At 42.2% G+C, this 27,014-nt stretch overlaps 13 non-coding genes across 13 annotated transcripts; all 13 read left to right on the plus strand.

Annotated features, from left to right (window-relative positions):
* Nucleotides 1-3,335: 3,335 nt before the first annotated feature.
* On the plus strand, nt 3,336-3,408 carry trnak-uuu (transfer RNA lysine (anticodon UUU)). Its single transcript has one exon. It is a non-coding gene; the product is annotated as a tRNA-Lys (tRNA).
* A 122-nt stretch (nt 3,409-3,530) lies between these two features.
* Nucleotides 3,531-3,612, plus strand: trnas-aga (transfer RNA serine (anticodon AGA)). Its single transcript has one exon. It is a non-coding gene; the product is annotated as a tRNA-Ser (tRNA).
* Nucleotides 3,613-3,836: 224 nt separating this feature from the next.
* trnah-gug (transfer RNA histidin (anticodon GUG)) lies at nt 3,837-3,908 on the plus strand. Its single transcript has one exon. It is a non-coding gene; the product is annotated as a tRNA-His (tRNA).
* A 10,047-nt stretch (nt 3,909-13,955) lies between these two features.
* trnak-uuu (transfer RNA lysine (anticodon UUU)) lies at nt 13,956-14,028 on the plus strand. The gene has a single exon. It is a non-coding gene; the product is annotated as a tRNA-Lys (tRNA).
* A 122-nt stretch (nt 14,029-14,150) lies between these two features.
* Nucleotides 14,151-14,232, plus strand: trnas-aga (transfer RNA serine (anticodon AGA)). The gene has a single exon. It is a non-coding gene; the product is annotated as a tRNA-Ser (tRNA).
* A 224-nt stretch (nt 14,233-14,456) lies between these two features.
* Nucleotides 14,457-14,528, plus strand: trnah-gug (transfer RNA histidin (anticodon GUG)). Its single transcript has one exon. It is a non-coding gene; the product is annotated as a tRNA-His (tRNA).
* Nucleotides 14,529-16,574: 2,046 nt separating this feature from the next.
* trnak-uuu (transfer RNA lysine (anticodon UUU)) lies at nt 16,575-16,647 on the plus strand. Its single transcript has one exon. It is a non-coding gene; the product is annotated as a tRNA-Lys (tRNA).
* Nucleotides 16,648-16,769: 122 nt separating this feature from the next.
* On the plus strand, nt 16,770-16,851 carry trnas-aga (transfer RNA serine (anticodon AGA)). The gene has a single exon. It is a non-coding gene; the product is annotated as a tRNA-Ser (tRNA).
* A 224-nt stretch (nt 16,852-17,075) lies between these two features.
* On the plus strand, nt 17,076-17,147 carry trnah-gug (transfer RNA histidin (anticodon GUG)). The gene has a single exon. It is a non-coding gene; the product is annotated as a tRNA-His (tRNA).
* Nucleotides 17,148-17,786: 639 nt separating this feature from the next.
* Nucleotides 17,787-17,859, plus strand: trnak-uuu (transfer RNA lysine (anticodon UUU)). The gene has a single exon. It is a non-coding gene; the product is annotated as a tRNA-Lys (tRNA).
* A 122-nt stretch (nt 17,860-17,981) lies between these two features.
* Nucleotides 17,982-18,063, plus strand: trnas-aga (transfer RNA serine (anticodon AGA)). The gene has a single exon. It is a non-coding gene; the product is annotated as a tRNA-Ser (tRNA).
* Nucleotides 18,064-19,562: 1,499 nt separating this feature from the next.
* trnas-aga (transfer RNA serine (anticodon AGA)) lies at nt 19,563-19,644 on the plus strand. Its single transcript has one exon. It is a non-coding gene; the product is annotated as a tRNA-Ser (tRNA).
* A 945-nt stretch (nt 19,645-20,589) lies between these two features.
* On the plus strand, nt 20,590-20,662 carry trnak-uuu (transfer RNA lysine (anticodon UUU)). Its single transcript has one exon. It is a non-coding gene; the product is annotated as a tRNA-Lys (tRNA).
* The last annotated feature ends 6,352 nt before the right edge of the window (nt 20,663-27,014 follow it).

Below are 27,014 nucleotides of genomic sequence, written 5' to 3' on the forward strand. Positions count from 1 at the left end.
CCTAAGAAGCTTTGATGTTCGCTTGATGTCCCACCTTAATAACTTAAGCCAGCGTGTCCATGGTTGTGCTCTGGTGCCAGAGATCACCCCACCCGGAAAACCTACTGGTAAGAGAGATCTCAGAGCAACACTGGTTGACCAGAGTATTACATGCCCTCCTCCTCTTTTTCTTAGGCACCCCCCTACTCAGAGGACATGCATTTCTTGGGTGCGAAGATTGTGCTATTCATGTAGGAGATGGATGTGTGTATGTATGTGCTTTCTTCATCTTTGTGTTTTATACTGGTTACAGGCGAGCGCATGGCAGTGGAATATTTATTGGCCCAGACCAACAGAGGTGACCTGCTGGCTCCATTGCAGGTCTCTGAAATCCCCTCGTAGGTGCTTGAGGAGGAGGATGAGCCAGATGACACCATCAGCATGCTTGACATTGTCTGCCAGTCAGCGGAGATAGGGGCTGGTGATCCCCCAAGTGCCGTGGCGGGTGACACTGAACCCGGACCCCTCGTCACAGAGGTCAATAACACTTTCTGTAACACCTTACTCAAAAACACAATATTTAACTGCAGTTAATGTGGTTACATTTTAATAACATACATGAAAGTAAAATCAGCATTACTCACATATTAGAAACAAGAGTTTACATTTATTTGCTTGTTTTTTTTTCTTCACTTATCACTTTTCAGACCAGCCAATGTGACTCGAGGGGCGTTGTGGGATGGGAGGCAGTTGATGCCCTTGCAGCCTACTTAGTTGGCTTGAATCGTACCATCACCGCCTTGTCAGCCAAGGAGGAGGCGGACATAGTCCACCTGTACACAGCTCTCCATGCCATGGACAAGAAACCTTCAAAGTACAAAATAGTAATTATTTTGTACACCAAAATTAAACATAAATTCCATGGAATGAATGAAGCATATGGATGTCTCTTTCACCGTTCAGGTACACCCAGAAGGCTAAGGAAAAAAGCATGTGCGTCAGGAGGACCGTGGAGAGCACCCAGGAAGCCGAGTGGCTCTGCTCCTGGACAGCAGGCGGCAGAGAGGTGCTTGACCACAATTTACTATCATTTTAGTTCAATACAAATCATTGATTAAGAGACAGCACGTGTCACTGTGAAAAGTATTTATTAAGTGTAAATTATTTTATTGCAATCCCTATTGACATTGTAACTTGGTGGTTCATCACTTTACATCCTTGTTCACAGTCCAGATCATATCATCCTTCTCTCCCACAGACAAAACATGACTCACGGCCAAGCAGCCAGGACCCCGAAGTATACAGGGTCAGTGAGTGTGTTTGCCTCAGACTTGCCAAAGAGTTTGAGCAGTCACGCAACAGGCCAAAGGACACAAAGGGGAAAACCATGCCCATCCCTCAGTCCATTGTCAGCGTCTACAGCCACATCAGACAGCTGCTGGAGGACAGCAGGGTTGTCCTGGACCAGACAAACCTGGTTCTGGTGCCGGTTAACAACACCACAGTCTCTTCATGGTATGTGTTATTTCATTTACCTTTCCCATACAGTCAAGACAGTATATAAAGATTTAACCTCAAGAAAAACCTCCACCTGCATGCTTGTTAGAAAGTATGTAATAACCTTAGAGAGGGAGGATAGGCTTACATGTATAAAATAATTAATGTTTGTCTTGTAGGCTGCTTAGGAGGGATAAAAGGAAGGACAGGGACATGCTGCTGCAAGGCACTGTACTTCCCAAACAGCTGCACCTGGCCAAGGAGCCTCTCCCTGCAATGAACACACTTCCAGCTGCCCCTGTGCAACATGCACATGAAGCGATGACATTTGAGGAGCCTGAAAACCACGAGGGGGAAGCTTTCCCCCGCCAGCGCACTCTAGCAGCAAGTAAGCCTGTGTTCTCTCCGCCATCTCCACCTCCCCAGTTCCCTCCACAATTTGGGCCAGCTCCTCCATTCCAGCAAGCTCCTCCATTTCTGCATGCTCCTCCATTCCAGCAAGCTCCTCCATTTCCGCATGCTCCTCCATTTCCGTATTCTCCTCCATTTACCGATGCTCCTCCATTTACCCATGCTCCTCCATTTACCCATGCTCCTCCATTTACCCATACTCCTCCATATCCGCATGCGCCTCCATATCTGCATGCTCCTCCATATACCCATGCTCCTCCATTGCAGCAAGCTCCTCCAGAGTGCCTTCCATCCCAGCCAAGGCAACGTGCCTGGAGGCTGAATAAAGCTGCCCAGGAGGATGAGGACCTAGCGTCAAGGGGGGAACCGCCACGGAAGAGACTGACAAAAGAAAGTTACCACTACACCTGCAAGGGGTGTGGCCAGGACAAAAATAAAAGAACTGGACACACCCAGCTGAAGGGGCGGTGGTACTGTCCAGCCTCAGGACTGACCCTGGATGACTGGAGGAAGAGTGTACGTTGACTACTACGACTACCGACTACGTTGACAGCATGCGCCTGCTTTAGTTTGTAACCTTCTGGAGGCCTAGCTTAAACTTTATAAAAGGAAAAAAAGTCACTGTTACAGGATTACCCTTGAAAAGAGTTATGTTGGTAAGAAACAGTTTTGTCTGCAAGCTACAGATGACAAGGCCCCTTTGTATTCAGGGACACGTCGGGTAGACCTGTAGCTCGCCGTGATCGTATAGTGGTTAGTACTCTGCGTTGTGGCCGCAGCAACCCCGGTTCGAATCCGGATCACGGCAAGATGTTCTGGGTGCCATTGAAATTGAGCTCCATGTCACCACCCGTCCTTCAGACTTCTCTATTTGTGCACGGCGCATGCCCTTGATGTGCTCTGGATGTTCGAGTGAATTGAAACTGGGACCTTCTTTGAAAGCACGAGCTCTCAGGTTCGAATCCTTAAGAGAAAAGACTGAAAACGAAACGCTCCTATTTATTTCGGAAGAATCTTGCTTCAGAGAGAATATGGTGCGTGTATATTTTCTAATCGCTAGGTGTCAGTACACTCGCTGGCTGTTACCTAGAGTGCCGCGGGCTTGCTATTTGCTACAAACAACTGCGCCTTTGACACAAGTTTACAATAACGATAGGAGCGCGGCAAGTCAACAGCATTGAAGCGTGTGAAGAGGCTTTCCAGACAAGTAGCAGTGAGTTTTTGTTCTTTTTCCTAGAATTATTTTCCTTTAATTACTATTATCATCCGTCTACTAGGCTGCATTCCCACTAATTTGCAAATATATTTTGACATAGCAGACGTTTTGACGGCCATTCTGAATCTTCGAAGAAGGAAACGCAATGCATTGGAGGACACTCTTTTTTCTGCGCCAATACGATTCATTTTGCTGTTCGTTCCGACGCAGCACGCACACTTCTCGAGCAAGAGCCCGGATAGCTCAGTCGGTAGAGCATCAGACTTTTAATCTGAGGGTCCAGGGTTCAAGTCCCTGTTCGGGCGAACGAGCGTCTTTTTGTGGAGCGGTACGTTTTGTTGTTGAGTTCTTGCTGATCTACACTGGCCTCCGGCAGCGACGCTGCAAGGCACCAATCGACAAACGACATGCCCCTTTCAGCCAGCTTGTAGTCGTGGCCGAGTGGTTAAGGCGATGGACTAGAAATCCATTGGGGTCTCCCCGCGCAGGTTCGAATCCTACCGACTACGTTGACAGCATGCGCCTGCTTTAGTTTGTAACCTTCTGGAGGCCTAGCTTAAACTTTATAAAAGGAAAAACAGAATCCTTTTCTTTTCAGTGACTTCTTCTCCAGAGTCACTGTTACAGGATTACCCTTGAAAAGAGTTATGTTGGTAAGAAACAGTTTTGTCTGCAAGCTAAAGATGACAAGGCCCCATTGTATTCAAGGACACGTCAGGTAGACTGGTAGCTCGCCGTGATCGTATAGTGGTTAGTACTCTGCGTTGTGGCCGCAGCAACCCCGGTTCGAATCCGGGTCACGGCAAGATTTTCTGGGTGCCATTGAAATTGAGCTCCATGTCACCACCTCTCCTCACCCCGTCCTTCAGACTTCTCTTTTTGTGCACGGCGCGTGCCCTTGATGTGCTCTGGATGTTCGAGTGAATTGAAACTGGGACCTTCTTTGAAAGCACGAGCTCTCAGGTTCGAACCCTTAGAGAAAAGATTGAAAACGAAACGCTCCTATTTATTTCGGAAGAATCTTGCTTCAGAGAGAATATGGTGCGTGTATATTTTCTAATCGCTAGGTGTCAGTACACTCGCTGGCTGTTACCTAGAGTGCCGCGGGCTTGCTATTTGCTACAAACAGGGGCGCAACTACCCAGTGTTAGAGGGGTATGCAGCAACAATTTTGGCGCCCCCCCAATACACACACACATATCATATATATGTGTGTGTGTATAACAAAAATATAAAAAAAATATAATAAATATAAAAATAAAAAAAAACAGAAACAGATTTTGTCCAAGTGGTCAACAAAAGCCTCGTTGCTGTTTGCCACTTGATCATACATATTATATAGCACAGATCTTTAAAGAGAGAGAGAGATGTGACCCTAAATACAGCTTCCATGTCACCCAGCAGATGTAACTATAGCTTGTATGTCTGATAGCACAGCTAACATGAACATACATGAATGGTAAAACAAAATCTATTTGTTTCCATGATAAACCAGCCTTATTGCATAAGTCATGTTTTCCAACTTCTAGTCATTTATTGTGCATGCTACCTTATATTTTCCAGTTGTTATTTTACTTTAATAAAATTGAGATATGTCATGCATGGGATTGGTACCATAAGGTTTAACCAAAATCTAAATGTAGATATCAGCAATATTATTTTGCATTAAGTTAGCAAACACTTGCTGTTAACATTAATATTTGCAAGCCTCCAAGCTTGGTAGCAAATCTACGCATGATTCCATGGTAAACCAGAGATATTGCATTAGTTGTTTTCCAGATTCTTGTCATTTATTGTACATGCTACTGTTGTGGCAAAAATTCTGTTAAACATCATCACTGCGTAAGAGACACTCAGAGTCAAATTAATAAAAAGAAAAGTATTCATTCTTGCAAGAATAGGTTCAGTCTAGTACACAGAAGTTACGCTGTGCAAGAGAGTGACACACAACAGGAAGATATGAGACAGCCTTTATACTGTTTTCAAGGTTCCTCCTCACCCGCTGTACCTTTCACCCACTCAGATAAGGTCCTTACTGCTACTTAAAGACACAAACTGGTACTGAAATAAACTGGCCAAATCTGACCGTCCCTAAGGTCAGAGGTCCTGTCCCATATGTTCCTGAAACGTCACGCACAAGCACGTACACACATATACTTTTATACATTGAATAGGTTCTTTCTCTTATGATACCTGTTTGGGATCAATGAATATTAAAATTTCCACAACAATTCCCCCCTTTTTATCATTCAGATTACCCAATCATAATAATAAAAATAATAGAACAAATTTTAAGTCATATCATCACTTATACTCTTCATCTCTGGTTACCATTACAAATCTTGAAACCCACATGGCATTTCAACAGGCTAAGAAATACAAAGAAATAAAAGTAGAATAAAATCCCTCATTTCGACCCCTCTCCTTGTACGTCATCACATAGCGGATAACCACAGCTTTTAACCTTCTGTTCATATCAAAAACATTCATAGAAAGAAAGAAAAAGAAAAGGAAACCATACAATTTAACACATGTCACAGTAGCTCCCACTACTTGCATCATCATATTTTGTTCATCCAATTGAACAGACTCCCAGCTTTAACCAGTCTCTGTACTGAGCTGGAGACACATTATAATGCATGGTAAACATAACAATATTGATAATCCTGTCGCTGAAATTGGTAGTACAGTACCCCCAACCCCCCAAAGATTAACCAATCGTATCCATTTACCATCAGTCCACGCCCATTTCCATACATCGCCTCCATTTTCCTAACCATATTTTCTTAACTTTTAACACCATATTTAATAAAATCTATCCTGAAAAGGTTTTATATTTTTTATCCATTCTTTTAACCAATGTAGTTGTTCAAAATTAACTCTAATATTTCCATTACGGACCATCTTTTAGCTTATTACCATACATATTCTCCCATGATCGGCCTTTCTTACCCTTAATGGAAAGCCTAATCAAGTTTCTTCAATAATAATCCCTATAATGTACCTGAAATATTTTCTAATGAATCCTTAACCAATCAAATCATTTGATCTAAGCCCTATTTGTATTCAATCAAATAAAATCATCAAAATCATCACAAAAACAGATTCTTTTGCTAAACTCAAACCATTAGTTCGTGCATCTTCCTCCGGGTGTGTTGTTCATCTCGTTTGCCCCATGGACATTCCCTCTTCACCAGGGTGACTCTTTGCGAGTCGTTGCCGTAGTCTTTCCCTCGCCGGTGAGGGAGGCTGTTACTAGCACGAGCCTTTGACCCCTCACGTTGTCCTCATATTTGATTGTTGAGGCCTGTCTGTGTAGTCTAAGGTGAGAGGCTTGGACGCAGGTGTCCCACTCTCCAACCGTTTTCTGATCATTACCAGATTTGCCCCTTAGATCACGATGTACCCCTACTGGAGAGAACCATTTCTTGCCTGCTTTCACCTGTGAATGGAGACCTTAAGTTTTGTTAGTGACCGCTTGTCTTGCCGCTCGTCCCCTTTGGTGTGATCTGTGGAATCAACAACCTGAAACATTATCTCTGGATAATTTCTTGCTCACTTAATAGCACTCGGGGTCCTTTTACCCTGAAAAACACTCAACCCACTTTGCTCATGTCCACAACACAATATTTATACATTTGGAACAGAATTAGTTCTGTTTTCTGCAATCCTTCCTGACATTCTGCAAAAGGAAAATCTTAAGTTAAGCGCTGCGCAGGTGTGGCCTTGTTTCTTTCTGCCACAATAACAATCTAGGCCAGGATAGTTAGTCAAATTCATCCATAACCATTATTTTATTGGGCACATTCTGCCCTGCATCAAAAGTCTGCATGCTCTGTAAAGAAAAACAAATGTCGAGGTTATTTTCAGATAGTAAAGTACACGTAGTTTCTTTTGTCTGCTGTGCTGCCACGGCCTTCGCTGCTGCATCTGCCCTGGCGTCTCCTGTTGAAACAGTCCTGCAATTTTGTTATCAGCGTGTGCGGCACACTTACAGACAGCAATTTTGTTAGGGAGAAGAATGGCTTCTTGCCAGGCTTTTACCCTATTAAGCCCCTTGTCCTCCCAACATATACCGTCCCTTAATAAACCAAATTTTGTCAATTGTTATCAAAATTGTTACCATCCCCCCTTTTGATGGATGAATCATCTCGTGCATCAATCTAACATAATGGTGTTTGGATAAAGTTTGCCATCAACACTAACCCAAACGTTGTCCCAAAGCCAAAATTCCTCCAGACATCTTTCTCTGCCTCTGAAACAAAAATATGACTTAAAGCCACAAACACATCTTCTTATCAGAGAATTTGGAGGGCAACGGCCCTCAGTCTTACAGTGTATCCTGCTTTTCAGGCCTGTTGTTTGGTCTCTTAATCCCGTCATCTACAAACATTGTTTCTGAAAATTCTGTTTCAATTGTTTCTGTCAGGTCAGGTTGCTGTACAGACTTGGTCAATGTCAGTCAAACAACATTGTCCCCCTTTTGTTCACAATATTCATAAATGTGTAGGACTCTCTGGATAATTTGATATTGACTTAGCCAATATGTCACTTTGTTATTGCCTGCAAATCTATAACATTTTAGTTTATCTCAACCCATGATGGACATCTCTCTACAACTTCACAAATCCAATTTACATAAATGCTTTTAATCCATAGATTGATTCATAATTACCAGTAGCAGACAGAGCTGGATAACTAATCCATTTAAAGCTCGTCCCATTTTCTGCATCATCTTGTCATCAGATTGACTCAAAACTATTAGCTTCCTTAAAACTTGTCATTTGCCTTAACCCATCTGTAATGATAAAACCCTCATTCCAGAGGTTAATGACACAATATACACACTATTCAGACACAGTATTCGTACCCCAAACTAACACATACAAGACATAGAGTGCAGTCACCATCACACACACTCATATTAGACACATATTTTAACTGTTCATTTTTAATGTTCGCTTTTCATTATATCATCTCTAAAAAGATTTAAATTTTAATTAAGATTTTAAACTTCAATTTAAAGATCAATTTCTTAGAAAAGTCAGCTGGGTTGTTTTGGTTCATTATCACTATTTTGTTCTTTAGCAGGCCGATAACAAAAAGACAGACACAGTTACCATCCCTTCCTCCACTCAAGCAGCCTCTCTCACTATAAACAAATAATCTTTTCAACAGCCTCCTAAGACTGTAATTTAGACAAAATGTAATATTAAATGTATTACATTAACCTTTTACCATTCAGCTTTATTATCCAGACTTTTCTCAAATCTACAAAAGCCTGTCTTCATCTTTAGCCACCACCATGCCTAACGACCTTCAGGAGTTAAAACTATGTTATAAACATATTAGCTCAAAATTAACTCTTCTATACATTTTACTTGCCCATATGGCAACCAACATCATGTCCCTCATATAATTAAGTTTTGTTACTGTCTCCGCAGCAAATAATGGCAATCACCTCATGGAATCAGCTGGCTTTTGAAAGTCCACTCCCGCTAATCATTTATCTTTAATTTTCTTCTCTTCAGGGTGTCGTCCCCTGGCATAGTTGCAGACACTTGTCACAATGAAAAACAAGCCATACAATCAATGCGGTTTCTGGTGAGTGGTATAGAGGAACTCACATTTCTGGGTCAGACTGCCGTAAAGTTAATTTTAACCTCACAGCCCATCTCACCTCTCAATGCTCTGCTGACCCCGGTGGCCTCCAGTAATCAGCGCTCAACTCTCATACCTTTCTCACAAATAACAACCTCCATCCGGAGTTGCCCAATGTTTCGTGACCCCCTGCGTTGGGCTGTCCCCTGGCCAGGAAGATCATCCCGTCATTGAGTAGCCACTCGTACACACTGGTGACCGCTCTTTCCCAATACAATCAGTTTTCTTCAACAGAACTCAGCTGTTTTCTGGAGCTTAGGGAAGGCACGTTCAAGAGTCACCAGAGCCATTCCGATTGCCTAATAGTGTTCACAGGGAGACGGGTTAATAACAACAGTATTTAATCACTTAAATCCATTAACTATCTTAAAAGCAGCAACCTAGCTACTTAGACTATACTCAGTGAATTTAGATCACAACCGTACATTCAGTGTTCTTCATCTGTAGCCGGAGCCATCGGTCCTGAATGGTGGAGACTAAATGAGACAAAGTTGTTACTGGTCCTAAAATACGCTAATCAAAATGTCACCTCTATCGTTTAAGGTCTGTATTATTATTTTAAAGACTTCTTTAAAGTCATTCAGTTTTACTTAAATCCATTTACAAATACAAATTGCCCTCTGAACGGCAATGATTTCTTTTAACCTCTCCATGTCTATGATTTTCAACTTAAACACTGTGCTTTACTTATGACACAGGCTCAGATAACAGCTTTTAGCTGACATTGAATCAGAGAGAGACTCTGAGGCATTCAGGACTGGTACACTGCATTTTCATAAAACTTTTAACATCAGACTTTATCTACCATATTTTAACTCTAGCCCAGCTTAAGGCATCTTTGCCAGAAATTACATGTGTTTCAAATAAACATATTATTTATATTTGTCTTTTGCCCACCTCAGGGAATTTAGACATTACAAATTTCCACTCAGATTGAGTCTCTGTTGCACTGGCACTTTCAGCCACAGCACACATCAGATTTAGATAAGCGAACTGTTTCATTACAGCCAATAGCAGACTTATCTTTTGAAAGCAAAACATCAGCTTCTAGCTCTTTCATGGTCAACTTTTCAAGCTGTTTGTTTAATCAGATGCCTTTCTACACATTTTACATTTAGCAACTGTTAATTCAGTAGCCTACTACTTCTGCTTATTTGTTCTTACATAAAAATAATTATTCTAGTTCTCAATAACGTTTCACATTTCTCAATCTCAATTAGGATTTACTTTTTGACGAGGCAAGCACTCTCTGCTTGTGTTACTTTTGCAGTTATTGTAAATCATCTGTGAGATTAGTCTCTCTATATACTCTAAAATCCTTTTTTAAATGTTTAATTACAACACAATCATCCTGTTAGTTACTTTGATATATTTTGCTACTCACATTTGTTGGAGTCATTAATTTTACATCAACCTGTATTCATCAATTCACTTTTAAAAATTACTATTATAGATCTTTTCTTTAAAAGGATTCACTTTAATACTTCAATCTCTTGACCTTGTTTTTATCTCTTACTCTTTCTCAGACGAAAACTTTAATATCGTTATATAAACACTGATCTACTTTCAAACCCACATTATTACCAGAAATGTGTCACTATATTACACTTTGTTTTTTTACACCTTCTCGGTGGGCATTTACAGTTACGTGTTAAATTGTCCTGCTGACCACAATCAAGACACTCTCTGTCATCTAGTGGGTTCATGTGTCAGCCTCAACTACAGCATCAGACACCTGTCCTTTACTATAGTTTGATCACTGTGAGCTTGCAAACGGCTCCAACTTACTGCACACCCTTGAAGCAGTGTGTGTCCCATTCAGGAATGTAAACAGAGCCACTGATTAAGCAGTTCTCTGTATACTTTTACAGTCCACCAGTGGCGGATTTAATCACAATAGCCAAATCATAATCTTCATCATTATCATTGGCCGCACATTAATTTTAATAAGCTGCATCGAAATGCTCAAAATATTTTAAGTTGTTTTCACAAAGTTTTCGTTTAACTTTAGTCATACTTGTCCAAGGAAATTATCCTGACCCATAATTTCATTTATAAAACAGACAATATCTTTTGCTTCAATGACTTAATATCAACAAATATCCACCATTATACATTATTGATTTCCAGAATTTTTTGTCAAAGTTGTCTTTACATTTTACTAATTTGGTATTATCATCAACAACCCTAATTACAGAACAAGTACTTTTATATAACATCCGGAAACCGAGGTGAATAAGCAAACCCTGTTTCTGTACCCCCAGCATAGCTGGACCCTAGGTTCAAAACACAATGGTTATCAAACTAAAACTAAACCTAATTTCAATCATTATGTTACCATTAAAATATAGAACTTTTCCCCATTTTGCTTAATGAAACATTCCTTATCTTTATATCACATTAATCCCCGTTAATCATACTCAATGCCTTATTTTTATTCTGAAACTCATTTTTCATACCATTTAAACAGTTAATTTGACTTCCATAAATTCTGTCAGACATTTTATTTTCATCACATATAGTTTTCTACTATATTTCTTCCATCTTTCCCTACATGCCAGTTCCTTCTGCATCCTCTGTTCTACATGCTAATTCTTTCTTTTCTCTACATGCCAGTTCCTTCATTATCTAACCAGTACATGATTGTTTGCACAATCCCCACACAAACATATCTCACACACCAACCTTCTTGTTTTTTTTTTTGTTTTTTTTTCACTTCCTTCTTCCATCAAGTCTCTCACCCGTCATAGTGACACTTGAATTTCCAATCTTTCCCTTGTTTTGATAACAATCCCCTATTTCACACAGACAGCCTTATTGCTGCTTGCAACTTCAATCCTTATCATATAAATTTAAGTTCTCTAGACTATCTAGAGATGTCATGCATCCATTTACTGGATGAAGAAGTAAAAACTTTATTTCTCTCGACAGTTCCTTTTTATCTGCCCCTTTAAGACAACAATCCATTGTTTGTCCACATTGCTTACACATGTTGAACACAGCCATAACTACCTTTTTTGTTTCTCACTGCCCTGTTCAACTGATTCTCGCACTACTTTCAGTCTAGTTGTGCTCAGTGTTCCCTCCCTGGGGAAATCATGGTATTTTCTCAGTTTTTTCAATATCTAAAACATAAATTTTCCCCCATAATTTTCTCATTTGATAGAAAAACCGGTGTATCAAAATTTGCATGCTTACCTTGAGACTTCCCCATATTGGCTGCTTCTCTGTTCTCTGTGGATTTCTCTTCAACGCGCGTTTTCTTGATCTGTTAGGCATCCCCAACAGACCCGATTTTTTCTTTTAACCCAAATCGGTCGGGTTGCACTATTAGTGCCCTCCTAATTAAGGTTTACCAAAAACTGTTCTGGTTCCCCCTAATTAGCCTCAGTACCTAAAAACAATTTGCTCCGTCGTGGAACAACTCATTTTCAGGTTACCTATCTGTTTGAAATCTCTTGATCTGTTACAGACCTCAATTAATCTCAGATAATTTCCTCTCGTATCTGTTTGAAACCTCTTGATCTATATATAGATCTCAATTAATCTCAGATTACGTACCACAGAAACAGCCCTCAGCCAATATGGTTCACTCACATTTCATACCCGAAACAAAATACTTTTCCCCAAAAGAAAATATTTTAGACGTCTCTTACCAGAGATATGTTGGTTGCCACGGGTTCGCTTTCTTTTGATTCCAGTGGAGCCCCTCCCGGACCCGATAGCGGTCGGCCCCTCTCTCTCAAGCTTACGAGGTAGAGCTGAAACTGCTCAGTCCAGGTGGCCAAACACCGTCCGCTCTCAGGTCCAGAAGGCACTTCCAAGGAATCCCACTCTGACACCAAAATTGTTGTGGCAAAAATTCTGTTAAACATCATCACTGCGTAAGAGACACTCAGAGTCAAATTAATAAAAAGAAAAGTATTTATTCTTGCAAGAATAGGTTCAGTCTAGTACACAGAAGTTACGCTGTGCAAGAGAGTGACACACAAATGGAAGATATGAGACAGCCTTTATACTGTTTTCAAGGTTCCTCCTCACCCGCTGTACCTTTCACCCACTCAGATAAGGTCCTTACTGCTACTTAAAGACACAAACTGGTACTGAAATAAACTGGCCAAATCTGACCGTCCCTAAGGTCAGAGGTCCTGTCCCATATGTTCCTGAAACGTCACGCACAAGCACGTACACACATATACTTTTATACATTGAATAGGTTCTTTCTCTTATGATACCTGTTTGGGATAAATGAATATTAAAATTTCCACAACACTACCTTATATTTTTTAGTTTTCAGCTCATCAACCTCGGTTTTGCAAATTCTAAACTAGCTAGCTCTGGCTGCTACATTCCCAGAGTTAGCAAACGTTAGTCTGTTAACATGAATATTTGCAAGCCTCCTCCAAGCACAAACATCACATAACTGTTGCATTTCACCATCCACTTATTTAGCTGCTGTCGCATCCCTTGACATGCCATCTCCTTTAACCTCCTTCTTTTTCTATTTTTAACCCCCGACCGCTTTTTTGCTTCATTCATCTTTTTCGAGTTTCAACGATAACGCACTCCTGTGCTGCTCCTCAGCGCTCACGCGCGCGCCCCCGCCCGCTCGCGATACCCTTCTATGTCAAAATAAATTCAATGATGGAATATTATGAGGGCACCGACGCCTACTCTAGCCTGTTAGTCCTCTAAAATTTATATAACTTTTTTTTATATTTAACTTGTATAAATTTTATATAAATGTATATAACTTATAAAAAATAAAAAAAAATTTAACCATCGCTTTGGCGCCCTCATGATGCGGCGCCCCTATGCGCCGCATATAGCGCATACCCACTTTTTGCGCCACTGGCTACAAACAACTGCGCCTTTGACACAAGTTTACAATAACGATAGGAGCGCGGCAAGTCAACAGCATTGAAGCGTGTGAAGAGGCTTTCCAGACAAGTAGCAGTGAGTATTTGTTCTTTTTCCTAGCATTATTTTCCTTTAATTACTATTATCATCAGTCTACTAGGCTGCATTCCCACTAATTAGCAAATATATTTTGACATAGCAGACGTTTTGACGGCCATTCTGAATCTTCGAAGAAGGAAACGCAAAGCATTGGAGGACACTCTTTTTTCTGCGCCAATACGATTCATTTTGCTGTGCGTTCCGACGCAGCACGCACACTTCTCGAGCAAGAGCCCGGATAGCTCAGTCGGTAGAGCATCAGACTTTTAATCTGAGGGTCCAGGGTTCAAGTCCCTGTTCGGGTGAACGAGCGTCTTTTTGTGGAGCGGTACGTTTTGTTGTTGAGTTCTTGCTGATCTACACTGGCCTCCGGCAGCGACGCTGCAAGGCAGCAATCCACAAACGACATGCCCCTTTAAGCCAGCTTGTAGTCGTGGCCGAGTCGTTAAGGCGATGGACTAGAAATCCATTGGGGTCTCCCCGCGCAGGTTCGAATCCTACCGACTACGTTGACAGCATGCGCCTGCTTTAGTTTGTAACCTTCTGGAGGCCTAGCTTAAACTTTATAAAAGGAAAAACAGAATCCTTTTCTTTTCAGTGACTTCTTCTCCAGAGTCACTGTTACAGGATTACCCTTGAAAAGAGTTATGTTGGTAAGAAACAGTTTTGTCTGCAAGCTAAAGATGACAAGGCCCCATTGTATTCAAGAACACGTCAGGTAGACTGGTAGCTCGCCGTGATCGTATAGTGGTTAGTACTCTGCGTTGTGGCCGCAGCAACCCCGGTTCGAATCCGGGTCACGGCAAGATTTTCTGAATGCCATTGAAATTGAGCTCCATGTCACCACCTCTCCTCACCCCGTCCTTCAGACTTCTCTTTTTGTGCACGGCGCGTGCCCTTGATGTGCTCTGGATGTTCGAGTGAATTGAAACTGGGACCTTCTTTGAAAGCACAAGCTCTCAGGTTCGAACCCTTAGAGAAAAGATTGAAAACGAAACGCTCCTATTTATTTCGGAAGAATCTTGCTTCAGATAGAATATGGTGCGTGTATATTTTCTAATCGCTAGGTGTCAGTACACTCGCTGGCTGTTACCTAGAGTGCCGCGGGCTTGCTATTAGCTGTCATTTGTGTCAAAATGATCATCCATCAAATCTTCCTTATCCCAGAAAATGTTCTTTTTTTCTTTGCAAATCCCTGTACTTGTGACAATGACAACAATGATGACATAAATTATGTCAGTGAACAAAAAAACAAAAAACAGAAACAGATTTTGTCCAAGTGGTCAACAAAAGCCTCGTTGCTGTTTGCCACTTGATCATACATATTATATAGCACAGATCTTTAAAGAGAGAGAGAGATGTGACCCAAAATACAGCTTCCATGTCACCCAGCAGATGTAACTATAGCTTGTATGTCTGATAGCACAGCTAACATGAACATACATGAATGGTAAAACAAAATCTATTTGTTTCCATGATAAACCAGCCTTATTACATAAGTCATGTTTTCCAGCTTCTAGTCATTTATTGTGCATGCTACCTTATATTTTCCAGTTGTTATTTTACTTTAATAAAATTGAGATATGTCATGCATGGGATTGGTACCATAAGGTTTAACCAAAATCTAAATGTAGATATCAGCAATATTATTTTGCATTAAGTTAGCAAACACTTGCTGTTAACATTAATATTTGCAAGCCTCCAAGCTTGGTAGCAAATCTACGCATGATTCCATGGTAAACCAGAGATATTGCATTAGTTGTTTTCCAGATTCTTGTCATTTATTGTACATGCTACCTTATATTTTTTAGTTTTCAGCTCATCAACCTCGGTTTTGCATATTCTAAACTAGCTAGCTCTGGCTGCTACATTCCCAGAGTTAGCAAACGTTAGTCTGTTAACATGAATATTTGCAAGCCTCCTCCAAGCACAAACATCACATAACTGTTGCATTTCACCATCCACTTATTTAGCTGCTGTCGCATCCCTTGACATGCCATCTCCTTTAACCTCCTTCTTTTTCTATTTTTAGCCCCCGACCGCTTTTTTGCTTCATTCATCTTTTTCGAGTTTCAACGATAACGCACTCCTGTGCTGCTCCTCAGCGATCACGCGCGCGCCCCCGCCCGCTCGCGATACCCTTCTATGTCAAAATAAATTCAATGATGGAATATTATGAGGGCACCGACGCCTACTCTAGCCTGTTAGTCCTCTAAAATTTATATAACTTTTTTTATATTTAACTTGTATACATTTTATATAAATGTATATAACTTATAAAAAAAAAAAAAAAAATTTAACCATCGCTTTGGTGCCCTCATGATGCGGCGCCCCTATGCGCCGCATATAGCGCATACCCACTTTTTGCGCCACTGGCTACAAACAACTGCGCCTTTGACACAAGTTTACAATAACGATAAGAGCGCGGCAAGTCAACAGCATTGAAGCGTGTGAAGAGGCTTTCCAGACAAGTAGCAGTGAGTATTTGTTCTTTTTCCTAGCATTATTTTCCTTTAATTACTATTATCATCAGTCTACTAGGCTGCATTCCCACTAAATAGCAAATATATTTTGACATAGCAGATGTTTTGACGGCCATTCTGAATCTTCGAAGAAGGAAACGCAAAGCATTGGAGGACACTCTTTTTTCTGCGCCAATACGATTCATTTTACTGTGCGTTCCCACGCAGCACGCACGATTCTCGAGCAAGAGCCCGGATAGCTCAGTCGGTAGAGCATCAGACTTTTAATCTGAGGGTCCAGAGTTCAAGTCCCTGTTCGGGTGAACGAGCCTCTTTTTGTGGAGCGGTACGTTTTGTTGTTGAGTTCTTGCTGATGCTCTACCGACTGAGCCCGGATATCTCAGTCGGTAGAGCATCAGACTTTTAATCTGAGGGTCCAGGGTTCAAGTCCCTGTTCGGGCGAACGAGCGTCTTTTTGTGGAGCGGTACGTTTTGTTGTTGAGTTCTTGCTGATCTACACTGGCCTCGGGCAGCAACGCTGCAAGGCACCAATCCACAAACGACGTGCCCCTTTCAGCCAGCTTGTAGTCGTGGCCGAGTGGTTAAGGCGATGGACTAGAAATCCATTTGGCTCTCCCCGCGCAGGTTCGAATCCTACCGACTACGTTGACAGCATGCGCCTGCTTTAGTTTGTAACCTTCTGGAGGCCTAGCTTAAACTTTATAAAAGGAAAAACAGAATCCTTTTCTTTTCAGTGACTTCTTCTCCAGAGTCACTGTTACAGGATTGCCCTTGAAAAGAGTTATGTTGGTAAGAAACAGTTTTGTCTGCAAGCTAAAGATGACAAGGCCCCATTGTATTCAAGGACACGTCAGGTAGACTGGTAGTTCGCCGTGATCGTATAGTGGTTAGTACTCTGTGTTGTGGCCGCAGCAACCCTGGTTCGAATCCGGGTCACGGCAAGATTTTCTGGGTGCCATTGAAATTGAGCTCCATGTCGCCACCTGTCCTTCAGACTACTCTTTTTGTGCACGGCGCGTGCCCTTGATGTGCTCTGGATGTTCGAGTGAATTGAAACTGGGACCTTCTTTGAAAGCACGAGCTCTCAGGTTCGAACCCTTAGAGAAAAGACTGAAAACGAAATGCTCCTATTTATGTGGGAAGAATCTTGCTTCAGAGAGAATATGGTGCGTGTATATTTTCTAATCGCTAGGTGTCAGTACACTCGCTGGCTGTTACCTAGAGTGCCGCGGGCTTGCTATTTGCTACGAACAACTGCGCCTTTGACACAAGTTTACAATAACGATAAGAGCGCGGCAAGTCAACAGCATTGAAGCGTGTGAAGAGGCTTTCCAGACAAGTAGCAGTGAGTTTTTGTTCTTTTTCCTAGCATTATTTTCCTTTAATTACTATTATCATCAGTCTAATAGGCTGCATTCCCACTAATTTGCAAATATATTTTGACATAGCAGACCTTTTGACGGCCATTCTGAATCTTCGAAGAAGGAAACGCAATGCATTGGAGGACACTCTTTTTTCTGCGCCAATACGATTCATTTTGCTGTGCGTTCCGACACAGCACGCACGCTTCTTGGGCAAGAGCCCAGATAGCTCAGTCGGTAGAGCATCAGACTTTTAATCTGAGGGTCCAGGGTTCAAGTCCCTGTTTGGGCGAACGAGCGTCTTTTTGTGGAGCGGTACGTTTTGTTGTTGAGTTCTTGCTGATCTACACTGGCCTCGGGCAGCGACGCTGCAAGGCACCAATCCACAAAAGACGTGCCCCTTTCAGCCAGCTTGTAGTCGTGGCCGAGTGGTTAAGGCGATGGACTAGAAATCCATTTGGCTCTCCCCGCGCAGGTTCGAATCCTACCGACTACGTTGACAGCATGCGCCTGCTTTAGTTTGTAACCTTCTGGAGGCCTAGCTTAAACTTTATAAAAGGAAAAACAGAATCCTTTTCTTTTCAGTGACTTCTTCTCCAGAGTCACTGTTACAGGATTACCCTTGAAAAGAGTTATGTTGGTAAGAAACAGTTTTCTCTGCAAGCTAAAGATGACAAGGCCCCATTGTATTCAAGGACACGTCAGGTAGACTGGTAGTTCGCCGTGATCGTATAGTGGTTAGTACTCTGCGTTGCCACTTGATCATACATATTATATAGCACAGATCTTTAAAGAGAGAGAGAGATGTGACCCTAAATACAGCTTCCATGTCACCCAGCAGATGTAACTATAGCTTGTATGTCTGATAGCACAGCTAACATGAACATACATGAATGGTAAAACAAAATCTATTTGTTTCCATGATAAACCAGCCTTATTGCATAAGTCATGTTTTCCAGCTTCTAGTCATTTATTGTGCATGCTACCTTATATTTTCCAGTTGTTATTTTACTTTAATAAAATTGAGATATGTCATGCATGGGGTTGGTACCATAAGGTTTAACCAAAATCTAAATGTAGATATCAGCAATATTATTTTGCATTAAGTTAGCAAACACTTGCTGTTAACATTAATATTTGCAAGCCTCCAAGCTTGGTAGCAAATCTACGCATGATTCCATGGTAAACCAGAGATATTGCATTAGTTGTTTTCCAGATTCTTGTCATTTATTGTACATGCTACCTTATATTTTTTAGTTTTCAGCTCATCAACCTCGGTTTTGCATATTCTAAACTAGCTAGCTCTGGCTGCTACATTCCCAGAGTTAGCAAACGTTAGTCTGTTAACATGAATATTTGCAAGCCTCCTCCAAGCACAAACATCACATACCTGTTGCATTTCACCATCCACTTATTTAGCTCCTGTCGCATCCCTTGACATGCCATCTCCTTTAACCTCCTTCTTTTTCTATGTTTAGCCCCCGACCGCTTTTTTGCTTCATTCATCTTTTTCGAGTTTCAACGATAACGCACTCCTGTGCTGCTCCTCAGCGCTCACGCGCGCGCCCCCGCCCGCTCGCGATACCCTTCTATGTCAAAATAAATTCAATGATGGAATATTATGAGGGCACCGACGCCTACTCTAGCCTGTTAGTCCTCTAAAATTTATATAACTTTTTTTATATTTAACTTGTATAAATTTTATATAAATGTATATAACTTATAAAAAATTTAAAAAAATGTAACCATCGCTTTGGCGCCCTCATGATGCGGCGCCCCTATGCGCCGCATATAGCGCATACCCACTTTTTGCGCCACTGGCTACAAACAACTGCGCCTTTGACACAAGTTTACAATAACGATAGGAGCATAGGGGAGCGGTCTTTTTGTGGAGCGGTACGTTTTGTTGTTGAGTTCTTGCTGATCTACACTGGCCTCGGGCAGCGACGCTGCAAGGTACCAATCCACAAACGACGTGCCCCTTTCAGCCAGCTAGTAGTCGTGGCCGAGTGGTTAAGGCGATGGACTAGAAATCCATTGGGGTCTCCCCGCACAGGTTCGAATCCTGCCGACTACGTTGACAGCATGAGCCTGCTTTAGTGTGTATTCTTCTGGAGGCCTAGCTTAAACTTTATAAAAGGAAAAAAAGAATCCTTTTCTTTCAGTGACTTCTTCTCCAGAGTCACTGTTACAGGATTACCCTTGAAAAGAGTTATGTTGGTAAGAAACAGTTTTCTCTGCAAGCTAAAGATGACAAGGCCCCTTTGTATTCAGGGACCCGTCGGGTAGACCTGTAGCTCGCCGTGATCGTATAGTGGTTAGTACTCTGCGTTGTGGCCGCAGCAACCCCGGTTAGAATCCGGGTCACGGCAAGATTTTCTGTGTGCCATTGAAATTGAGCTCCATGTCGCCACCTGTCCTCACCCCGTCTTTCAGACTACTCTTTTTGTGCACGGCGCGTGCCCTTGATGTGCTCTGGATGTTCGAGTGAATTGAAACTGGGACCTTCTTTGAAAGCACGAGCTCTCAGGTTCGAACCCTTAGAGAAAAGACTGAAAACGAAATGCTCCTATTTATTTCGGAAGAATCTTGCTTCAGAGAGAATATGGTGCGTGTATATTTTCTAATCGCTAGGTGTCAGTACACTCGCTGGCTGTTACCTAGAGTGCCGCGGGCTTGCTATTTGCTACAAACAACTGCGCCTTTGACACAAGTTTGCAATAACGATAAGAGCGCGGCAAGTCAACAGCATTGAAGCGTGTGAAGAGGCTTTCCAGACAAGTAGCAGTGAGTTTTTGTTCTTTTTCCTAGCATTATTTTCCATTAATTACTATTATCATCAGTCTACTAGGCTGCATTCCCACTAATTTGCAAATATATTTTGACATAGCAGACGTTTTGACGGCCATTCTGAATCTTCGAAGAAGGAAACGCAATGCATTGGAGGACACTCTTTTTTCTGCGCCAATACGATTCATTTTGCTGTGCGTTCCGACGCAGCACGCACACTTCTCGAGCAAGAGCCCGGATAGCTCAGTCGGTAGAGCATCAGACTTTTAATCTGAGGGTCCAGGGTTCAAGTCCCTGTTCGGGCGAACGAGCGTCTTTTTGTGGAGCGGTACGTTTTGTTGTTGAGTTCTTGCTGATCTACACTGGCCTCGGGCAGCGACGCTGCAAGGCACCAATCCACAAACGACATGCCCCTTTCAGCCAGCTTGTAGTCGTGGCCGTACCCTCCGGCGAATGGACAGCCTAACTATTCCTAACCATTTGTTACAAGTCCTAACACAAGTCCTAACACAATCTAAATAAGTCCTAACAATTCCTAACACAATCTAAATAAGTCCTAACAATTCCTAACACAGGTCCTAACAATCCTAAATTACGTCCTAACAGTTCCGAACAGCGGGTCCTAACAGTTCCGAACAGCGGGGCAAAACAGCCATTGGCTGGACGGGCCAAAACAGTCATTGGCCGAAACATAGTCTCGTGACCACCGTCATAAAGAGCGACGGCGCGAAAAGGACTCGTCATTCACCCCATCACTACCTGAGACGGTTTTGTGTTTTGATGCAGGCAAGTACAGTTTAATTAACATTTTAACGTGAAAGAGAAAAATTATCTATTCGTTGGACATTACAGTTCAAACTCGGTTTAGGTTGCACACGTTTAATTCAGCTATCTTTATTTGTAATTCGTTGTTTTAACACTTATATAGAGTTCAGAGGCCATGTTTTGATATAGTGATATAAATCGCGGCCTTCATACTGCAAAAGCTTAGCCGGACTGGTTTAAGATAACAGTATATAGACTATAAATGAGGATAATAATTCCTATGATGATTAATGTTAAAATACAGAGTGGTGACTTGTTTTGTATTAACCATAGAGTGTACAAATAAAACCGTAATAAAAAGCCTAATAACTTTAGAAACTAATTATGTTATAATTTTTACATAATGAACTGCTTTATTTTTACTCTCTGTTGCTTTTTACTGTTTTCAATTTATTAGTTTTTTTTTTTCAATCGCTAACAAGCGCTTACCCATACTTCAGATAATTTTTCTAAACTCTTAAAACAGACTCACACCCACAAAACACAATTGGCCAAATGGATGATTTTCTTCTCAAAAACACATTTTGAAAAACACACTCTTCATTTCAAAATAGAACACATCTTTCTCTGCATACACTAACTTTACCAAAACACTGAAAATCTGACTCAGACTCAGAATGAAATTATTCTGTCAAAGAATAACACTTGTTTTCACGTCACAAGGTACATGCAGTCAATCAAAGTACACCCAGTTTCAAAATACTGGCTATTGTTGACATTACAAAAACTTCATAGACTTTAGTGTTTCAGTTTGAAAAACATGCAAAACATGCAGTCCACCGTTTTTACACTACATTTCTTGGTTGGGAATTGTATGTCCACATGTACAGTAACTTTACTTTTTTCCAGCCTCTCGTAGTGAAAGACCGTGGTTGATTACATGGTCAATGATAGTGGCACGGATTTCATCACTGACTACTGTTCTTGCAGCCCTTGGAATGCCACCACCACACATTCTTACACCTTTACCTTGCCCTCTCCTTGGGCCTTCTCTTCTCCCTGGCCCTGCTCCTCTCACTTCACCTCTCATCTCTCACTGCACCCCTCACTGCACCTCTCACTGCACCCTTCACTGCATCTCACCTCTCACTGCATCTCACCTCTCACTGCACACTGCACCCCTCACTGCACCTCTCACTGCATCGCACCTCTCACTGCATCTCACCTCTCACTGCACCCCTCACTGCACCTTTCACTGCACCCCTCACTGCATCTCACCTCTCACTGCATCTCACCTCTCACTGCACACTGCACCCCTCACTGCACCCCTCACTGCATCTCACCTCTCACTGCATCTCACCTCTCACTGCACCTCACCTCTCACTGCACCTCACCTCTCACTGCACCTCACCTCTCACTGCACCTCACCTCTCACTGCACCTCACCTCTCACTGCACCTCTCACTGCACCACTCACTGCACCCCACCTCTCACTGCACCTCTCACTGCACCTCTCACTGCACCTCTCACTGCACCTCTCACTGCACCCCTCACTGCATCTCACCTCTCACTGCACCTCTCACTGCACCTCTCACTGCACCTCTCACTGCACCACTCACTGCACCACTCACTGCACCCCTCACTGCATCTCACCTCTCACTGCACCTCACCTCTCACTGCACACTGCACCTCTCACTGCACCTCTCACTGCACCCCTCATTGCACCAATTTGAATTTAGTGCAACGTAATCATTCATTCTATTTACCATAGTTTAAAAATTGTCTTTTAACATGGTTAAATTAACAAACATACGTAATTTGACAACCATCCATGTGTAAAATCCCTCTTCTACATAAAATTTGTCTTAAATGTTTTCCCCTAAGCCTTTTCTTTAAATTTCATTTCATTTGTATCTCTGTGAAGTTATTCTCAAGTTGTCTGGTATTTACCCTGTTGTTTCATATTTATAGACATGACTAAGACTGGTAAACCAGACTCATACTGGCATGACATCATGTGCAAGTATGCCCAAGGGAAGTACCACTTCTCAACAGGCAAGAAGCCAGGGGCGAAGAAGTGGAAGCATGCCTTGGAAAGAATTAATAACTGTCCATTACACAAACAGACCTGTGCATATGATATATTTGGGAAAATAATCACTTGCAAATGTGGTTATCATAAGGTATGTAATGAATGTGATTATTTTACCTATGCTGGTGATCATTACTAATTTAAAAACATTTTTTAATAAGAGAAAAATGTTCATTATTTGAGCTGTAAAGCCTGACATGAAATAATAGTCAGAAAAAGGTGTGTGTGTATATATATATATATATATATATATATATATATATATATAATGCGCACAAACTGAGCAAAGCTGTGCAATTTAGTGCAAATGCTGTCAGTACACTAGATTAATTTCTTAGCTTTTAATGTAAATCAGTGAGGTCTTTATAATGGTATAACAGGTTACTTGAATAAAATGCATATAAATGTCAATTTAACTCGCAGTAAAAAGATGCCTGCACAAAGACCTGAAGATGGGTGTTTTTACAATTCTACTTAAAGGTGTATTACTTTCCTTAAAGAACAACAACCTATGAATCAGACGACAGTTTGCATGTAGTAATTGTGTACAACATGTTTTTCAGCAAAGTTTTGATTTTGATAATTTGCAGATTTTGAGACCTAGGGAAAACACTAATCCTAGGGAAAACACTAATGCTTTTTTTACAGTCAGCAGAGCAGACAGTGTTAGGCATGCAAGCAGGACCACAGAGCAGTGCAGGCATGCAAGCAGGACCACAGAGCAGTGCAGGCATGCAAGCAGGACCACAGAGCAGTGCAGGCATGCAAGCAGGACCACAGAGCAGTGCAGGCATGCAAGGAGGACCACAGAGCAGTGCAGGCATGCAAGGAGGACCACAGAGCAGTGCAGGTGCAAAACCTGCCTCATGGAGCAGTGCAGGTGCGCAGGCAAGACCAGCCTCATGGAGCAGTGCAGGTGCGCAGGCAAGACCAGCCTCATGGAGCAGTGCAGGTGCGCAGGCAAGATTCAGCCTCATGGAGCAGTGCAGGTGCTCAGGCAAGACCAGCCTCATGGAGCAGTGCAGGTGCTCAGGCAAGACCACTGAGCAGTGCAGGCGCAAAACCAGCCCCAGAGAGCAGTGCAGGCTCAAGATCAGTCCCAGAGAGCAGTGCAGGCTCAAGATCAGTCCCAGAGAGCAGTGCAGGCTCAAGATCAGTCCCAGAGAGCAGTGCAGGCTCAAGAGCAGTCCCAGAGAGCAGTGCAGGCTCAAGATCAGTCCCAGAGAGCAGTGCAGGCTCAAGATCAGTCCCAGAGAGCAGTTCTTCAATAAAGTGTGGTCTTTGTGGTGAAGACATTGATGTGGACTGTTTCTCCGAACATCTGTCAGATTACCATGTCCAAGAATGTTGTGACCAGTGTGGTGCAAAAGTCTGGGGTGCGGTTGGACTTCTTCACCACATTGAAACTAATCATCCTTGTACCAGTCTTGCAGGGACAGAATCTGTGGATCCACCAACATCTTCTCCAACAACATCATTTACTGAATCACCCGCATACATTGAAGAGCAGCAAGGCGTTCCACAAACTGCACCTCAAACACCATCCCTGGAAATTAACCTGAGGCCTCCAGTAGTGAATTGGGTGAGTTTTCTCCCCAAACAGTTCTGTCGAGTTATTAAGCCAGCAGACCAGAAGTGGATCGCGCAGTGTCTATATGACGCCACAGGACGACTTAAGCAGCAGTTTTCTCAAAACTGGTTTCATCCACCAAGTCCCAGCAAGCCTACAACTTCACCTCCTGATCCTAACACCTACTTTAGACAGCGTATGTTTCTGTGGGCCCCAATGAGAATGTGGGGTATTCCTCTGAAGTGCACACAGTGCAATAGGAAGATGCACCATTCAGGAATCTACACAAAAGTGAGGGAAGTCATTGATATTGACTCGAGATATTATTTAATTGGAGTAGACTACCCTCGCTGCAGTAAGTGTAAGATTCCTGTCTGCCCTTGGAGTTCGGAGATCCTCAAACAACTAGATCCCTCCCACAGAAACAAATTCCCCGCTGTTCTTACCACTCACCTTGCACTTGACAGGAAGTGTGTGACTTTGTTGAAGCCTAGAACTGCTGGGAACAGCTCCAGTTTCTTGCAGCAGGCGCTTGAAGAAGTTCACAGCGAGGAGTGGGCAAGACGTACCATTAACTATCTGACAGACTGTGAATTTCACAAAAAGAAATGTGCCCTGACACAGGCTGAAGTGGTATATCAGCAGCCACCGCCTTTTTGCCCCCTACCTCTGGCACAGTGGTTTGAGACGGTTCATGCCAACGAGATCCTGAGTCACATTGATGAGCTAAAGGGTGTCATAACATCAACATATGGTAGCATCCTGAAGCTTGATTCTACCAAGAAGGTAAATGTATATAAAAAGAGGCAAATGCATGTTAATTTCAACTTGATGTTCAGAGATTTTTACCTGATTGTAATGTTTGTGTATTTATATAGATAACTAAAAAGCTTGCTGGTGGCATTGCGGACACTGCTACATGGATGACCAATGTTGGCAATGAGTTTGGCCAAGTCCTGAACTGTGTCCTAACCACTGGTGAGGGAGCTGGCATAGATGACTTGTGTCAGGGCATCGTAAAGCGATACAAGGATGCTGGGGAGCCAGAGCCAGCTGTGATTTACGTTGACCGGGACTGCTGCAGCGAGACAGGTTTGTTACATTAAGTCTTTACCTAATATGAATGTGTTTGTATTTCTAATTCATATTAGCAACCATTTCAGGCATGTTTCTAAATTACTAAAAACTAAATTTCATTCCTGTACATGGTTTTTCTAGGTGTTTGTTCATATTCTTTAAGAACACTCATAAAGAGAATTTTTAGAACTATTTACTATAGAAATTTATATTTTTTTAGATCTATTTACAATGGTTCTAAAATTCTTAATTTCTATTTACAGTAGCAATTTACTATGAGAACCCTGTTCAGTGTTTGCAATCAAGTAGACAAAAGCTTATGTAAAACAGCATTATTATATTTCTTTAATGATGCAAATGTAAATCTGAGAAAACAATCACTCCTTGTTTCTCATTGGTGTAGGCGTGACTCCAGTTCTTACCTGGTTCCGACCATGGAATATCACAGTGCGACTTGATGTGTTCCACTTCATGCGGCGGTTTACTGCTGGCCTTACAACGGAGCACCATCCACTGTATGGCACTTTCTGCTCCAAGTTGTCCAGCTGTATATTTGAATGGGACAAGGATGACATCTCTCGTCTTAAAGAGGCGAAAAAGACCATGCTTTTAAAAAAACATGGGGGTCATATTTCAACAGAGGCCCAAATCCTGTCAAGCATCACCTCCAGTGAGCTGGCCAAGCACTGCAGGAGGAGGACACGCGGAGTTGAAGAAACTCGTGTCTTGATACAAGGACTGCTGGACTCCATGTGGGAACTGACCGACACCACTGGTTTGCGCCTCATCAATCCAGAGAGCATGACACGTGTGTGGGAGGTACAGCAGAAACACTTACCTTGCATCCAAGATCCACCCGGTGTTCAGTTGTACACAAAACTGGGCTCCGGTTTACAGAAGGGTGACAAGGTTCTGGATGTACTGAGGTGTGGCAGAGGGTCCTCCTCTCTGGAAAGCTTCCAACGCCACCAGTGCACTTTTATTCCAGGTAAATTGAAATTATAAAACAATATTATGCATATATTTAAATAGTGTTGTCACAATACTGAAGTTGCTGACTTCGAAAATTAAAGGCACCAAATTGGAAACAAACCTTTTTCTTAGGCCTGGTGGTTCTGAGTGGGGGGTTATATAATAGTATTTTAATCATGTGA

The sequence above is a fragment of the Siphateles boraxobius genome, unplaced genomic scaffold (genome assembly GCF_051911475.1).
Source record: "Siphateles boraxobius isolate OS27281-9 unplaced genomic scaffold, OSU_SipBor_1 23, whole genome shotgun sequence".
Lineage (NCBI taxonomy): Eukaryota > Metazoa > Chordata > Actinopteri > Cypriniformes > Leuciscidae > Siphateles > Siphateles boraxobius.